At 39.5% G+C, this 17,371-nt stretch overlaps 1 protein-coding gene across 7 annotated transcripts in view; it reads left to right on the forward strand.

Moving 5' to 3' along the window:
• The window catches only part of dlgap4b (discs, large (Drosophila) homolog-associated protein 4b), a 117,237-nt gene that overhangs the window by 18,455 nt on the left and 81,411 nt on the right, over positions 1–17,371 (forward strand). For all 7 annotated transcript variants that reach the window (XM_025907386.1, XM_025907383.1, XM_025907382.1 and 4 more), the window contains one exon: positions 13,546–13,612. The gene's annotated coding sequence lies outside the window, so the exon portion shown is untranslated. The remainder of the gene's footprint in view (positions 1–13,545; positions 13,613–17,371) is intronic.

Raw genomic sequence — 17,371 nt, forward strand, 5'->3', positions numbered from 1 at the left:
ATGGATGGATAGAAGGATGGATGGATGGATGGAAGGATGGAAGGATGGATGGATAGAAGGATGGATGGATGGAATTTCATGTTAACATGTTAATATGATAAATGATGTCACAATAAAGTATTCATTTTGGTCAGCTGCAGTCACATTGCCACAGAGCACAGATATGATTCTTAATGTCACCACATATTTCTGTGACGGGAATTTAATGCAAGTGCCAAAATGAGGGTTTTGTCCTAAGAGAGTTAATATCCCAGAACGCAAAGCAAATTCCCGATTATTATAATGTTGTGCACCCCTGGCTCCATTTTGTTCTTTCCATGCTAATTTAGTTTGCTCTATGTTTGCATAGTTTACACCTCCACCACAAATGTAGCAAAATATTCATCTGCCTGCAGTCAAAAACAACTCAAAACAAGATGTGACTAATTTATGTGTGCAGAATTTGAGTTTTAAATATTACATTTTTGTATGTTTTGTCCTTCTCTTTATGACTGTAATTTTATTATGGATGGCTATGTGCTGTTTTATTTAGTGTTGACATTAACACTGTGCTTGACTTGTGTATGTGTAATTAGCAGCTTGCTATCAGTACATTTACTACAGTAAGCATGTATACTAGGATTATCATCTTTTTATGACCATTAAGAGTATTTTTAAATGCTGATTACCTTATTTACCTTTACAAATATTGTTTATTAATATTTGTTTTCCATCATAAAAAATTAACTAATCATACATTAATTTAATTAGGACAATTAATTAACTGTAAGGATTTAACACCGATAACTGGAGTTAAGAGATTACATTAAAGGTTGTCCACTGAGGGGAATAAAATAATTTGTCTGTTTTGGGAGAACAGTTGTCAATATTAATTATCTGTGAGGAATATTTTACGTGAACTTTTTTTATCCAGTAGTTTCATATAAAAAGCAGTGATTTCACATACTGAAAGCAGAGTACAGCAGATGAAAACAACACAAGGTAAACACAGGAAGATGGCTTTCATGCATTTCAAAGATCGTCTGCAACACATTTCATAGTCGCTCAAAGTAAAAGATAATGTAAGACAGCACTATGCCTCCTTTGTGCTGCATGAAAGGTTAACTTGCTAGTATGTTGGTGTTAGATGGGAATCACCTTGAATGAAGACCAAGCAGCAACAACTGCTGCAAATTGTCATGTCTTGTGTCCAGACATGGCGACTTTCTCAACAAAATCAAACTATTTCATTTTGTATAGCACCATCCTGACTTACTGCCATCCCTGCTCCCACTTCTTTACACCTTCTCTGTCAAGTGCCCTCTCATGCTTTTTATCAATGAAGGGCCAGAGATACAGAGGTGCTGCCATCCATCTATTCCTCCACAAATAGCTATTAGAGTGCACAGCTTGTTGTAGCCACACTGCTCTCATTCAGTGTTGGGCAAGGCCGAACCATTACATATGTTTGCATGAGCTCATACATACAGAGGTAAGCTCATACACACTGTACTTTTGTGATTTGCACACATGCATATGCACAAACCCACATTAAGTAATTATTCCACTTGTGGTTTTCTATGTTTTTGTACTTTGCTTTTGCATTAATACACTAATCTATGCAGTCCTGTGAAAGTACACCCTAAGTAAAGTCTTACTGCTTTTATAATAATTAAGAGGCTAAGTATCAGCCAAGTGCAGTTAATCAAATACATTTTATTAATTGATCGTCAACATGTGTGATCACCTCTAATAAAAGCAGATGTTTTGGCAGTTTGCTAATCTGGAGCATTCAGATTTTTTATTAACACAATGCTGCAATTTTCCCAGGAGTGGCTGTACCTGCAATTTCACCCCAAAGTCAGATAGTGCATTCGTCTGAGAAACTCCTGAAGAGCTACACACCAGATTCTGCAGGACTTAGTTAGCATGTTGAATGTTAAAATTCAGTACAGTTGGGAAATTTTTGGAAGGCCAGCCACTAGAAAGCCTCTTACATATCTAAAAAGAACATGGAAGTGCAGCTTTGTTTAGTAACATGTGAATAAACCAAAAGATTCTGGAGTAGTGTCCATCGGACAGACAACATCAACTTAGAAATATTTGGCCATAACACACAGGGAAAAGATGTTGCTTTGGAGTTTGTTGTGCAGTCACAGGACCTGAGCCACTTACAGCTATTCAGTCGACCATGAACTCCTCTGTATGTTCAGACCTCAACCTGACTGAACAGAGGCTGTCCATGAATGAATGTCTGCAAACCTCAATGAACTGAACTGTGGACCAAAATTCCTTCATACAGAAGTTATTCAAGTTATTCAAGTTATTGCTGCTAAAGCTGATTCTACAAAATACTGAATCATTGGGTGCATTTAGTTTTTGATAGGACTGCATAAAGTCCTATGAAAAACGTTCTTTTTCACAGAACTATATGTGTAATTTGTGGAGAAGAACCCAGTAAGATTTGGCACACTAATGTGCAGTTCTCAGCTTGTCAGAGGATATTTTAGCATCTTTCAGCCATTTGTTTTGGTTTTCTAGTCCACACCTTTTATCTTTTGGTTCTTTCTCACCTCTTTCATGACCACTGCTAGCAAAAAAAGCAAGTTTGAATCCTAATACCAGCAAACAGACACGTTACTCTGCTTACTCAGTACCATATGAGTGACTCAAAACTTCCTATACTACAAATCCATATTCCTCTTTGAGTGACTAAGGGAGTCTCAATATGAGTTGAGTGAATATTAGTCCAATAATAGTAACAGTAATACATGCTGCAAATACAAATGCAAATGGTACATTATAAACAATAGATTACATTTCTGACTCGCTTATGAGAAACAATATGTGGTACAATTTTGGGTTTATTTGACTCAAGATTAAACTGATGCAGTCTAGCTCAAAGTTAAACACTCTGATTTCTGCTGCAGTCTGAAGTAAAACTCAGCAGCTTGCTGCACCTGAGGGAGTCAATGAAAGAGGCAGCCAGAAGTGTTTCTTTCTAAAATAGTTTATTAAAAATGAATTTGGCCAGTGGCTTTTTTGTCTTAACATCTGTTCTCTTTTTTTCTCCTTCTTTGACTGGGGTTCAGTAGATACTGTGGTCCTCTGATGGTAATGTATACTGCAATCTTTCATGTAGCACACATATGTAGGCTATGCACTGCACAAAATAAACACATATAGCGAACACAGTCTCTGTCATAGATCAAGCACTACCGTCTTTCTTTTATTTATTTAAGTATATCCTGTAAATATACATTTAGATTTAGAATCGATGCCTAGAAAAAAGGATGGCCCTAATATTGACAGGCAGCTGTGAATGTCTGCCTACGTCTGTGTGAGTGACGCATTGCAGACCTGATTGAATCTCACATACAAAACAACCAGTGGGCAGAAAATTTGTCAGTGAAAAAGCATGTTTTCCTTTTCTGGAATTCAAATGACTTTATGCTACTGAGTGTTTCAGCCGCTTCTCCTCTTTATGTATGTGAAATAGAGAATAACCGTGTCACACTGGAAAGCCAACACCAATTTCTTGTTTTTTACCCTTTTATCTTTGAATGATTTTCATGTACGTGCCACAGCTGGATTGTGAAATCATAACACGGATCTGAGCAGCTAAAGACAAGAAACTAATTGCTTATCAGCCCATTTTCGTACAAAGAGAGAAGCTCTTGCTGTGTACAAGCACATAGGTATATAAACCGTAGCTGCATTTGCGCTTTCAGTTTTTCTCACCTTATCAATTTTTGATCAAGTCTGCAACCGAATTTCCAACCGCATTTCTGCCACTAAAATGAGGTTTAAAACAACAAGAAATATGAGCGTGTTAACCACATAGAGACAAACGAGAATGTATTTATTCGTCTTCTGCATGATTTTTGGTCCAGTCTAGTACTTTTATTTACTCTGCTCAAATCAGTGTTTACAGTTGATGCACATTAGCATGTGACAGAGTTTCAGGCATATTCAGCTGAGTAAACTACTGCTGGACAAAGTGAGCAGTGTGTCATTGTTTAATATGACACACACTTATTTGCTATCTTCCTCTAAGTGTTTTGGAAAAGGGGCCTAACTTCAGTACAAGGAGAGAAGATTTATTCTTTGGCCATGTCGGCATTTGCCCCAGTCCAAGAATGCTATATCTCATTGTGAAAATTAGACTTATGGGTCTTTCAAACCTGTTTAAAACAGTAAACATGTAACCTGGCAACTGATGTAAATGAAATGCATATTAAGCAGGACAAGAGCTATGCTTACCCTAGAAATCATGAAGTAACAAATCCAGAGAGGCAGAGAATGAGAGAGATGGAGAGTGCAAGTATCATAGTAATTTGAACCTGAGTGATGGGACTGTGAATCTGGAGTCAGAGAAAACACATCTGTAATGAATCTGCCTTCACCCCGTTGCTTTCTCATACTGCCTTTTCCTGTTACCCCTCCCATCCCCCCTCTCTCTCCATAAGCATCATCCAGCTGGATGCCGTCTCCATGGCAATTCTTATGGATCCCTTTGACAAGGTCACCTTCACTTGAGAGAAAAAGTCAATAAGAAAAGAAGGCAGATGGCATCTTTAGGAAACATAGAAAAAGATATATTTTGTTAAATTTAAGTCTGTGACTAACAAGGAGAAAATGAGGAGGGAGGAAGATAATGGGTTTCTTACTGGGGAAGAAAGATGTCAAAGGAGACGGAAGAAGGTGGTGGAAAACAACAGAAGAGAAGAGAGGGAAGGGGGAAGGGCGCATAAACAAATAGATTCGTTAGCAAATCTCAGACTGGAGAACTGTGCTTAGTTCACAAGGAATAAGGGAAAAAAGGGAGGAAAGCCACTCATGAGCTCACTCTTTGCTTACACACACATTCTTGGACAAAGCTCCAGATTACCTGGGAGCAAATTACCAGATGCATGTGAAGATGCCAGCTGGCAGTTGGGATAACATGGTTTTTCTCATACGCACACATACTCCATCATGTTTCACTGCACCTTGCCTCCATCTGCCAGGGCCATTCCTCATGCTAAAGTTAACCCACTTTGACTCGACCTGGCTGTGGCCACAGCCTGTACCCCCTGCAGAGACTGCTGGAGGTTGCCATCGCCTAGGGACATCAATATTTCAGGGTCTCTCAGCACTCTCGCTCACACGGGCCACTCGCAGCCCAAGGGGGGGTGTTGATGGAGAGACAGAGGCAGGGAGAAGGTTAGAGCTGGAGACTCATAAAGAAAGGTAAATTACAGTGTGAGGGATGAGGCGGCAGAAGCCATGAGAGAGGTGAGAGGATATGATGCAAAAATTATAGTGTGCAACTTGAACAAATGAATAAGGATGCTAAAAAGAGGGGGATGGAAGAATCACTAGGGTGGGTGAATGACATTAGGTTGATAGACGAGGGAGCTGCTTAACACATATTGTTTCTGTTTTCTTTTTGGGTGGAAGCTGCTGCAAGAAATGAACGAAAGAGAGGAATACTGTAATGGGGATGATGGGAACAATTTCTGTATTTATGAACTGAAAATCCATTTGTCTGAGAATTAAGCAGTCACTTATCTCTTGAAAATGAGGTAACCTACAGATAAAAGACAGATGAAGAGATTAAAAAACAGGATGAATCGAGAGGAGCTTCACCAGATACTAATGCATGCCCCATCTGACTGCGGATGACAGAAAGCCTCCTGCCCTCTCCTCCTCCTCACCCTCTCGTCCTTTTGTCTCTGTGTGAAAAAGCTGCGATAGCCAACTGTTGCTACGACTGCAGCTGTTGCCACAATGGTGGTCATTAGTTGGGTTGTTACCATAGCAAGGAGTCCCATGGGCAATCAGATGAGAGACACTCTTAGCTCAATGATGGCTGATACACTGAAGTTGTTTTTAGGTGTATTTTTCCAAGCAGTCATCATGGTGATTTATAGTTCTCTAGGCAATATGATGTTCTCATTGATCTAATACTGAGTGAATATTTCCAATGACCAGTGATTTGACTGCGCTGGTAAGGCTGGATAAGCTGTCGTACATCACATGGCAGTATCCCATTGTGTAAAAAAACACGTTTGGGTACATTTCACAGTTCAATATCTCATAGAATCTGTATTCTGTATGACTTTCTCGATCTCTCACATGCTTGCGGAGGAATTTTACCCTACTCTAGATTGTTGCTTCATTTCATTTGCTGGCATTCATTTATGATGCTCACTTAAGGTGCCGACACAGCGTTTCAATCAGGTTGACGTTTGGACTTTGATCCTAACCATAACCCTGGACAGCACCTTGATTCCTTTCTTTTTGAGAGGTTCTTTTGTAGATTTGCTGCGCTTAGGATCATTCTCCTGTTGCATGACCCAGTTTGGACCAAGCATTAACAGTTGTACAGATCATATTTCCCTCTAGAGCACAAAGGTATGCACAGGAGCTTGTGGTCGACTTGAAGAGTGCAAGGTGCCCAGCTCCTGGGGCTGCAAAACGAGACCAAATCTTCACCTCTTCGCCACCATACTTGACAGTTGGCTTGAAGTGTTTGTGCTGACATGTTTCTGTGCTAAACATCTCCACTCTAGCCTCATCTGTCAGAAGCACATTGTTGCTGAAGTTTTGTGGTTTGTTCAGAGTCAACTTTGCAAGCCTAAGCCGGCTGCCATGTTCTTTTTAGAGAGAAGACCCTTTCTCCTGACAAGCCTTACAAGAAAGCTATACTTGTTCAGATATTTTCTAATTGTACTGTCATGAACTTTGACATTTAACATGCTAGCTGAGGCCTGTAGAGTCTGAGATCTAACGGTTGGGTTTTTTTGAGGTTTTTTGAGGCATTGCACGGTCTGACCTCAGAGTGAATTTGGTGGTAGATCTATTTCTGGAAAAACTGGGAGCAAATTATCTGAAAAGCTCAAGGCTGCTTTGCTTATGATCAGTTAATCAAATGCATCTCATTAGCAGTAGCTGGGTGCTACTTATCCTCTTAATTCCAATGCAAGCAGTAATGATGTAGTTAGTTTTTCATAGGACAGCATGGATCCTATGCATCCTATGACTTGGTAAGTGGACTGATTATACTAATTTTCTGATTCTGGAGTACTCAAAGTGCTTTATACAACATGCCTCATTCATCCATTTACACCCATTCACCCATTATACTTAAATGGTTTCTATCTACCAGTCACACACAGTCATACTCCGATGGATGCATCAGAAAAAAAAACTCGGCGTTAGTATCTTGCCCAAGGATATTTGGTATGCAGACTGGAGCAGCCGGGGATCAAACCACCAACTTTCTGATCAGTAGATGGCCTGCTCTACCTATCCAGCCTAGCCATCCCTATCCCTATCCCAACTCTCAATCCCCGACTTCTATTTCACCCCGGCTTCTTCAAACAACTACGTCAGAGTCATCTCCCATGCTAGTAATTCTCCTAGTCTTCTTAAGGGCACAGCAAAGCTTTGAAGTTGTAGTGAGTAGTGAGACAGAGAGCGTACCAGTGGTCAGAGAGTGAATGGTAAAAGTAAGTGGTGTTAATTTGAACAAGGCCGTGAAAATGAGGGACATATTTTTCTGATTGTTTCATGTGTTAAATTATAAAGCACAATGAAACACGCCCTCCTCTGTAAAACCCTGAGGCAAGGTGCCGCATTGCAGAATTTTGTTTAATTGCTGTCTAACTGCAAGCTTGATCCACGGTTTCGCTGCTCTGTGTCCGAGGACAGTAGTTGACTAGATATTTCACTCAAAACCAGAAACTGCATCTTCAGGGGGACCCAAAAGACCAAATCCAGTTCACCAGGCTTGTTAACATTCATGGTCTCAGAACCGTAAATGCCTCTAAGAGTTTTCACAGTAATCACTGTATAAGATATTACAATCAAAATCACAGTGGTGGTTAGTTGGTGCTGTATCTTCTATTGTGTCTTGACTTTTGTTATCTTACCATTTAAAAGGTTTTAAATATAGTAAAGCAAAACTTTTACAACAGCATGAACATTTGTCAGCATTGATGGACTAGCTAAAGAAAGTATGCCACAGCAAGGTTACTTATAGGGGACAAGAAGTAGAGCAGGAAGTAGAGCAAGAAAGTAGCACTCACATAGAAAAGCAGCCTTTTGCAGTATTCTCTCAGGAGCGAGCTTCAGCAAGTGACATTTGATCACAATAGGGATAGCCAAACATTGCTGTTCAGAACAAAGGAAAAATATGAGAGCAAACTGAGCACTCCGCCCTGTAATTTAATGTAACCATGGAGCAAAGTGAGTGTGGTTGATTTAAAAAAATACTCTAGGTTTTGCTTACATGACTAACAGATGTAATGACCACATAGTCACCTAGTGGAAAAATTAGCATCATAGTGATCTTAACATGTGTGGGTGACAGTGAGCCCAGCAGTGGTGGTGATGGTGATGTACATGTGTTTTCTATCTACAAACCCATTTCTAAAAACATTGGGAAGCTGTGTAAAATGCAAATATAGATAGATAGATAGATAGATAGATAGATAGATAGATAGATAGATAGATAGATAGATAGATATGTACGAATGTACAGTTTACTATATACTGCAGACAGAAACAAATGAGGCAGGAATATGATGTCATGTTTATGTATTTGAAAACAAAATTTTTGGCATCAGTGTCTCAGTGGGGTATTCTCTGCTGGCATTACGCCTTTTGTTATGTGATAGTGAAAATGAAAAGAGCAGGATTAAGGAGAGGAGGGGAGGGTGTTGATTGTTTATTTGCAAAGCAGCTCCTCCAGTCAGATCAAAGCAGGATTGTGAATGATCAACTCCCAGCATGCAAAAAAAGATAAGAGAAAGAAAATCTGACATATGAAAAGCAATGTGTGTGCAGGGTTTATGAGAAGGCAATTAGACAGAGTGGCAAAACAAAAGTTTGGTGGGTGAACAATAAGAGACGGAAGAGATGAATGAGCGATCACAAAGACCAGGGGCTGATGAGCAGCAGAGATGCTATGCGACCTGCAATGAAATGTTTAGATCTTGCTCAGAGACGCTGCCTCCAAGCCAAAAGTGTGTCACAGGAAAGCTGGGTTAATTCAGCAGGATAATGTTGCTTCAGTGAGTTCCTGCTGCATTCAGGCCTCCTGGTTAGCACTTACTGTTACTGTTTGTGCAGTTCAAGCTGCGAGAAACCAGAACAGCGTGAACTACAATGAGGAGTTTAGCTTGTACACGGGCGAGCCAGCCCTGCAGCAAAACTCTGCTGTGAGGATCTGCACTCGTCACTAAACACTGCTCAGTCACTTGAAATTGTTTTTTTTCCTCCTCATATGACCCTAAAAGCTCCAGAGGCTGGCAGTGCACCATAATGCAAAATGCAAAAATCAAAGCCTTGTGCACTCTCCAAGATCAATGTTATATTGGCAGAATTAATGACCTCAATATATGCAGTAGTGTAAAGGCAAGATTTAAATTGCTAATGTGTTAGCCATCACATTATTGTTTCTTTTTCTTGCAGCTTTTGTGTTTCAACTTGAATGAACACTGCGGTACTGACCTCGTTTATAATACGTATGAACAATGATCAGTCGTTTCCCAAAATCAACACAATATATCAGCAACTAACTATATTATATACTAGAGGCTGGAATGATGTGTAATCTAAATGCAAATCTGAATGGGATATTAGACATATTATGAGCACTCTGAGCTCTTGACATACATATTTCTTCATGAAATCATATACATAGTAATAGAACGTCATATATACATGTTTACTCGTGGTTTTATGCATCTGGCTTCAGCTGTTAGCTGTTTTCCAGGCAAAGTTAACATAACATAGTCATCTTTATGTGCATGTTGGTAGAAAAAGATCTGGTGGTCAAAAACACTTCCCTCATGCAAGCCCACTGAGTGTGAAGGTTTTTTGGCCCTAGAAGACATGCTTCTCTGTCTTGTTTATGCTGTTTGTAATATTGCTATGGTGAAAAGGTTAATTACAGTTTCATGAATGCTACAGACACGTTGATTATGGCTTGAAGGCTGTCAGTTATGCTTCAGGCAAAAATGTGGAGGGAGTTGGAATTATTTGACATTTCTATGTGTGTGTGTGTGGGTGAACTCATTCACTCATGCAAATCTTGTCACAGGGAACTAACTGTGGCACATTAACACACTTGAAATGCACAAATGACCCGTGGCTAATGAAAGATGAACCTAAGGGAACAGACTAAAATTATGCTTGAAGTATTTCAGGGTTAGGCCTGAGGTGTAGGCCTTAAAGTTACTGATCAGCCCTACCTCTGTGGCTCATCACGGCCACATGATGTGGGGGCAAATAAAATAAACAATGTGCAGCTAAGGAGCCGAGTCATTCTCTTTTATGGAACTTAAATGTAAAAAAAAAAAGGAAAAACCTTTGCGGGTCTGCAATATTAAATCTTCATCTTTTTTATGTATCACAAAGCCAATGTAAGAATTTATTTTTGAAATACTAAGAAGTTAAACTTTCAGCAGTAAATACTTGATTAGAAACTCAAGTAATATGAGTTGAAGTCAAGCTTACCTTGAACCGCTAAGATGTACGATTTTCAATTTAGTAAATCTGAGATTCTTTTTTTGTAGCAAGAGCGTCTATTTTTCAGTCATTTGGTTCTTAAAGGCTCGCTGTGCTTATGTGATAGAGAAATTGCTAAATATTTCAATATCTCAAGAGCAGATGATTAATTCCACCGTGAACTGTTGAAACTCAAAATTCTAAAATGTGCATATACCACTGTCCTGGTTCTGTTATTTTTCCAATACCTGCTGGGTTATATTCATATTCAAAACAAGGACTATCAGAAATTCCTTGTAGTCCAGTTATTGCAACAACAACAAAAAAATGAAACAAAAATGAAACGTATAAAACAACAACGAAAAACTAAATGAGATTCTGTGCTTTGATACAGTGTTTCAGACTCTTGAGTCTCTAAGTTAGGGAACGGTTTACCAGCTTTCAGGATGAATGCAGTGTTAATTAGTTGCTGGTAATAATTATAGTATTAGATGTAGTGCATAGATCACTCCAGACATTACCAAGAGGTTCATCAGCAGTTCTTTGGAGACCTCGACAAAGTCACATAGAATGACTTTCACAGGCTTGTAATGAATGTGTAATGAACGCTGGTAATGGATTACTATAACCAGGGCTGCTGCATCATCTCAGATGTGGCTCATCAGACTTAACCTGAATGAATGAGAGAGAGTGATCACAAACTAATCCACCAACTCACAAGATGGTTTTATGACAAGCCGTCTCTCCAATTCATCGTCTTCATTGGAAAGGTGGTTTACGCTAGTTGAGACCCAGACGATTCTGCAAATTTTCATAATACTTTTATGTCTTTAAGCAGCTTTTGGTGTGTAGTAGTTATGTTACAACATGAAGGACTTTTTTGACAAAAAGTTAAGTTCACAGTGTGGTTCATAATATCAAGAGTATGTTAGGAGAAGGTGAGGAGAGAGATATACCACTGAGTATCTACAGCCGTCTCTAGAACATGATGGAGGCTGTGTCATGTTTGATAATGGGTTTCAGCCAGTGGGGGTCTTGTCAAAATTGATGGAATTATAAACACAGAAAAGTGCCTTCAGATTGTGAGTTTGATCCACCATAAAATATGTGAACTAATTGGAAACACCTTCGTGGTGATGATCCTAAAAACACTGCCAATGCAGTAAAAGTATTGCTGGATAGAAAAACACAGAATGGAAAATTATAAGTCATGCACTGGACTCCCCAGAGCCCGGACCTCAGCATCATTAAAGCAGTGTGGCATCGTGTTAAGTCCAAAGGAGAGCTCTGTAATATCTTTTAAGAAACCAGGAGAATTATTCCTGAACGCTATTTAAAGAAATTACAAGAACGCTTGTCTAACAGTCTTCTGTAGTGATGAACTATAGCATCGCTGTAACTCCTTCTCCTTTCTTTTGTACAATCTTTATTCATTTTCTCTAGCATTTAAGCTGTATTGCATCGAAGTCATAGTCACTTACAGAACTGTGATTGTGCCAGCAGTCACATCCAGTGTCTGATTTTGAAGACCTTGCAGCTGTTTTAGCAAGAACAGTAACTTAATGCCTGGATGTAATGGGGTCTGAAAGGACTACAGAATTGACTAGTAATAGCTCTTAAATAATAGAGGGCGTCCTCTACAGTGTAGCAGGCCCAGCTGAAACACTTCAGTCCTCCTCAGAAAATGATCAGTTATATATTCCACTTTGTCACTTGAAACAGTCGTCTGTTTTGCACAACACTGGGCTGATATAGATGTAGTCAGTGATTTTTTATTTATTTATTGTTTTTTTACAGTTTTAATTTGGCAGATTTATTGCAGCATTTACAGTTCTCAGCTCTCAGGTTGCATTTCCTAAAGCAGACGTTCTGCAATAAAGCAACAAAGCATGAGTGAATCACTTCCTGTGTGAATGTCCCTAAAAAAGCCACTCCACCAGATCAGGGAACACTCCGTCGCTCCATTTTCACAAATTGTCACTGAACTCACACCAAATATTCCCCCTCGGGAATCAGAAAAGAGCTTACATCCACTGCATCTTCCTGTAGTTTGTTATCTTTTCCTCGCTGGGCCACCACATATCCTTATTCCTTTTCCGTGAGACTGCTGTTTCCTCTGTAAAATGTTTATCTGAGAAAGTCCCTCCATGTTCACAGTTGTTTCTTTATTGCACTCAAGCTCTCTAAATAGATTTGACAATACTTGGACTCGTGGCTCACAGCCGTGAGCGTGGCAGATTTTGACAATTAGATGGACTGTGAAAATGTCAGAAACATTTTTGACTCTGCTTTGGTAGCAGATGCATACACATTATTACAGTTATGCCTAGTTATTTGCCTAAATGTACGCAAATACTAACAAAGAGTGAGAAATTCTTTATTCTCCCCTGATGGGCTCAAGTAACAAACCGTTTTGAGCTGTTTCTCACATTTTTCGACAACTTCAACCTATCTTTCAGAAGAAAAAAAGAAAAGTAAAGCTAGTATGACACAGCAGTCTATATTTAGTGCCTTTTTAAAAAATATTTGGCTTTTAAATTTCTGTACGACCTGTCGCAGCACTGGGTAAAGCTGAATTGTTTAAAGCATTTTCTGTCGCAGGAATTTAAAAAAAGAAAAAGAGCTTCTTGTAATTGATGTACATAGTCAAATTACTGCTTTATAATTTTAGTGAGCAATATGGTGAAGGCATATTGCATAAGCAGAAAAATATTTCTCCTGTTCTAGTTGCTGCAGATTTATTGCCTCCAGAAGCATTTTCCTAATCTAATCTTGGGTTTTTAATTAAAATATTTTATCTCTTAAGATGTGATGTTTTCTTATCTCCAAAGACTTATTGAATTTCCAAATGAATGAAACACAATAAGCAATATTGAAGACAATGAAAAACATGAAGAAAGGGCAATAATAATGCTCACTTCTGCAAGTCAAAGTTAAGCTGTCTAGCGAAAGTCTGACAGAGTCTTAGAGGACTTGGCTCATAACTTTATTTTCATCATACTATAAATTAAAATGACACAGTTTGTTATAATCCCTGAAGTTGATGAGGCATCTTTATTTTTACAGGATTTCTTCCTCTATGAACCAGCTCTTCACTGACCTCAAAAACAAGCTCTTCGGCCGCCTCAGTGAGGTACAGTAGATCTACTCTTCTTTTACCCTCCACCCCATCACCACTTTGATGTTCTGTCTTCATCTGTTGCCTATTTTAGCATCTTATTGCCAGTGTCAGGAAATCAATATCCTCCAGGAACAGTATAAGTGCAGTACTAATGTGATGTTCGCTGGCTGCTTGCTGTTGTTGGATACATGAAAGCCGCTTAACCACCAGGAGAACTGGCTCATAAAGAGCTCCATAAAGACAGCACGCCTTGACCTTGCCTAGACTCATAGATCCTGAAGGCTGTGGGGGGCAGAACTTGTTGTCCTTTGCCGAGACTAATAAATCTCAGAGGGTGTGTGGTTGCTGAGGCTAAAAACCGATCAGAATAGAAATGTCAGTGTATTTGATTTTAAATCATTTGAATGTAACACGAGTACAGTAAGTGTGCTAGTGTTGGATGAACATGAACAGACATGTTTTGTCATGCTTGTACAGTGTTGCCCGCGAGCAGCCAGCACTGATGGAACGTAGCTGTGGTGCACAGCATCATGGCTACCCTCACTCTGGCAGGGCTTCCCTGAGGTACAGCACTGACTGGACTGATGATTTCACACTGGATTAATTTCAATCTGAGCACAAATCTCTTCTGCAGTACTATCTATAGGAGAAAACTGGACCAAACAACCATGGGGAGGTACCTGAACGTCTTTATTCAGCTAGCAAAGGAAGAATTCGTGTATGATTAGACGCATATAGAGATTGAGAATGATGCTGGATTTCATAATCAGTTAAAATGTGAAAGAAAGCAGATAGATTGTTTTTTTTTCTTTTGAAAGTGCCAAAAATGAATAAGAAAATGTGCTTGAATGCCCAGTGAATGTGTATTTTGCTAACTTTGCAGCGTCATTAAATGTAGCTCCTTAGTTTTTGTACTCAAAGACACAAATCAATACCCTTCCTGCAGTTCCTGCATTAGTGATTTCTTTTTTCTTTTGCTTCACTGAGTTGCAACACAAACACACACAACAGTGGCCCATTCATCGGGGCATGCTGAAACATCAAAGGTGAAGAGTTTAAAAGCCTAACTTTTTTGCAGTCTTACAAACAAAAAGACCTTTGATAGATGTTTGAACAAATACAGGGAGTGCAGAATTATTAGGCAAGTTGTATTTTTGAGGAATAATTTTATTATTGAACAACAACCATGTTCTCAATGAACCCAAAAAACTCATTAATATCAAAGCTGAATGTTTTTAGTTTGAGCTATTTTAGGGGGATATCTGTGTGTGCAGGTGACTATTACTGTGCATAATTATTAGGCAACTTAACAAAAAGCAAATATATACCCATTTCAATTATTTATTTTTACCAGTGAAACCAATATAACATCTCCACATTCACAAATATACATTTCTGACATTCAAAAACAAAACAAAAACAAATCAGCGACCAATATAGCCACCTTTCTTTGCAAGGACACTCAAAAGCCTGCCATCCATGGATTCTGTCAGTGTTTTGATCTGTTCACCATCAACATTGCGTGCAGCAGCAACCACAGCCTCCCAGACACTGTTCAGAGAGGTGTACTGTTTTCCCTCCTTGTAAATCTCACATTTGATGTAATGGGGTTCAGATCAGGTGAACAAGGAGGCCATGTCATTAGTTTTTCTTCTTTTATACCCTTTCTTGCCAGCCACGCTGTGGAGTACTTGGACGCGTGTGATGGAGCATTGTCCTGCATGAAAATCATGTTTTTCTTGAAGGATGCAGACTTCTTCCTGTACCACTGCTTGAAGAAGGTGTCTTCCAGAAACTGGCAGTAGGACTGGGAGTTGAGCTTGACTCCATCCTCAACCCGAAAAGGCCCCACAAGCTCATCTTTGATGATACCAGCCCAAACCAGTACTCCACCTCCACCTTGCTGGCGTCTGAGTGGGACTGGAGCTCTCTGCCCTTTACCAATCCAGCCACGGGCCCATCCATCTGGCCCATCAAGACTCACTCTCATTTCATCAGTCCATAAAACCTTAGAAAAATCAGTCTTGAGATATTTCTTGGCCCAGTCTTGACGTTTCAGCTTGTGTGTCTTGTTCAGTGGTGGTCGTCTTTCAGCCTTTCTTACCTTGGCCATGTCTCTGAGTATTGCACAGCTTGTGCTTTTGGGCACTCCAGTGATGTTGCAGCTCTGAAATATGGCCAAACTGGTGGCAAGTGGCATCTTGGCAGCTGCACGCTTGACTTTTCTCAGTTCATGGGCAGTTATTTTGCGCCTTGGTTTTTCCACACGCTTTTTGCGACCCTGTTGACTATTTTGAATGAAACGCTTGATTGTTTGATGATCACGCTTCAGAAGCTTTGCAATTTTAAGACTGCTGCATCCCTCTGCAAGATATCTCACTATTTTTGACTTTTCTGAGCCTGTCAAGTCCTTCTTTTGACCCATTTTGCCAAAGGAAAGGAAGTTGCCTAATAATTATGCACACCTGATATAGGGTGTTGATGTCATTAGACCACACCCCTTCTCATTACAGAGATGCACATCACCTAATATGCTTAATTGGTAGTAGGCTTTCGAGCCTATACAGCTTGGAGTAAGACAACATGCATGAAGAGGATGATGTGGACAAAATACTCATTTGCCTAATAATTCTGCACTCCCTGTACTGCCCCCTGTATTGTACTGACTGCATTGACTCAATGTTGCCTAAGAAAAGTACACTGAAGGGAGGAATCATACAACCCCAATACCAGAAGAGTTGAGAAGCTGTGTAAAATGTAAACAAGACTGCAATAATTTGTATATCTCCATCCATCCATCAATCCATTCATTCTGTTTGTCTAATTCAGTGTCGTGGGGGGGGGGGCTGAAGCCTATCTCAGCTGCCATAGGGCGAGAGTCTCAAATCTCACACGTTCATATTTTATTCACAATAGAAAATCAAATGTTCAAACTGAGAAAATCTTTAATTTGAAGATTAATGTTTGCTCATTTTGAATTTGATGAGAACAGCACATGCAAAGAGCAAAGTTGGGACAGGGCTATGTTTACCATGGTGTAGCATCTTCTCTGTATTTAACAAAAGTCTGCAAACATCTGGGAACTAAGGAGTTTAGTTGCTGGACATTTAGGAGAGAAATGTTCTCCTATTCAAGTCTGATATAAGATTCTAGCAGATTAACAGTCCGGGGCCTTCTTTGCTGTATTTTTCATTTCGTGATGCTACAAATGTTTTTAGTTGACGAAAGGTCTTGACTGCTTGCAGGCCATGCTGTTGTAATAGATGCAGTATGTGCTTTAGCATTGTCTTGATGAAATGTGCAAGATCTTACCTGAAAAAACATCCTCTGGTTGGGAGCATATTGCTCTAAAACCTTTCAACACTAATGCTGTCAATTCCAAAGGCAGTAATTCTCCTCTGCACAATCAAAAATGCAAGCTTTTGGAGATTGCTGTTTGGTCGTGTTGGCGAACATAAGACAAAACTCGGACCAATAAAATTTCAGCATTTTTCCACTACACACTTTCTAATGATGCCCTCGCACATTTTAAACTAGAATGACTCACATTTTTAAATGGATTTAAAGCACACGAACAATGTGCGTTAGCAGAGAGAAAAACAAGATATGCCTGTTATATTTGACTTTACAAAAATCTGCCTCGTCTTAGTTAACAGATGTGCTTTGTCTCAATAATTTACATAATTCCCCTGTTTTCATTTACATAGTAGGACATGTAAAGTGCCTCTCTCCTCACCATTTAGTACCCTCTTAGGATTTGATCCAGGATTG

The sequence above is a fragment of the Oreochromis niloticus genome, linkage group LG5, assembly GCF_001858045.2.
Source record: "Oreochromis niloticus isolate F11D_XX linkage group LG5, O_niloticus_UMD_NMBU, whole genome shotgun sequence".
In the NCBI taxonomy this organism is placed as follows: domain Eukaryota; kingdom Metazoa; phylum Chordata; class Actinopteri; order Cichliformes; family Cichlidae; genus Oreochromis; species Oreochromis niloticus.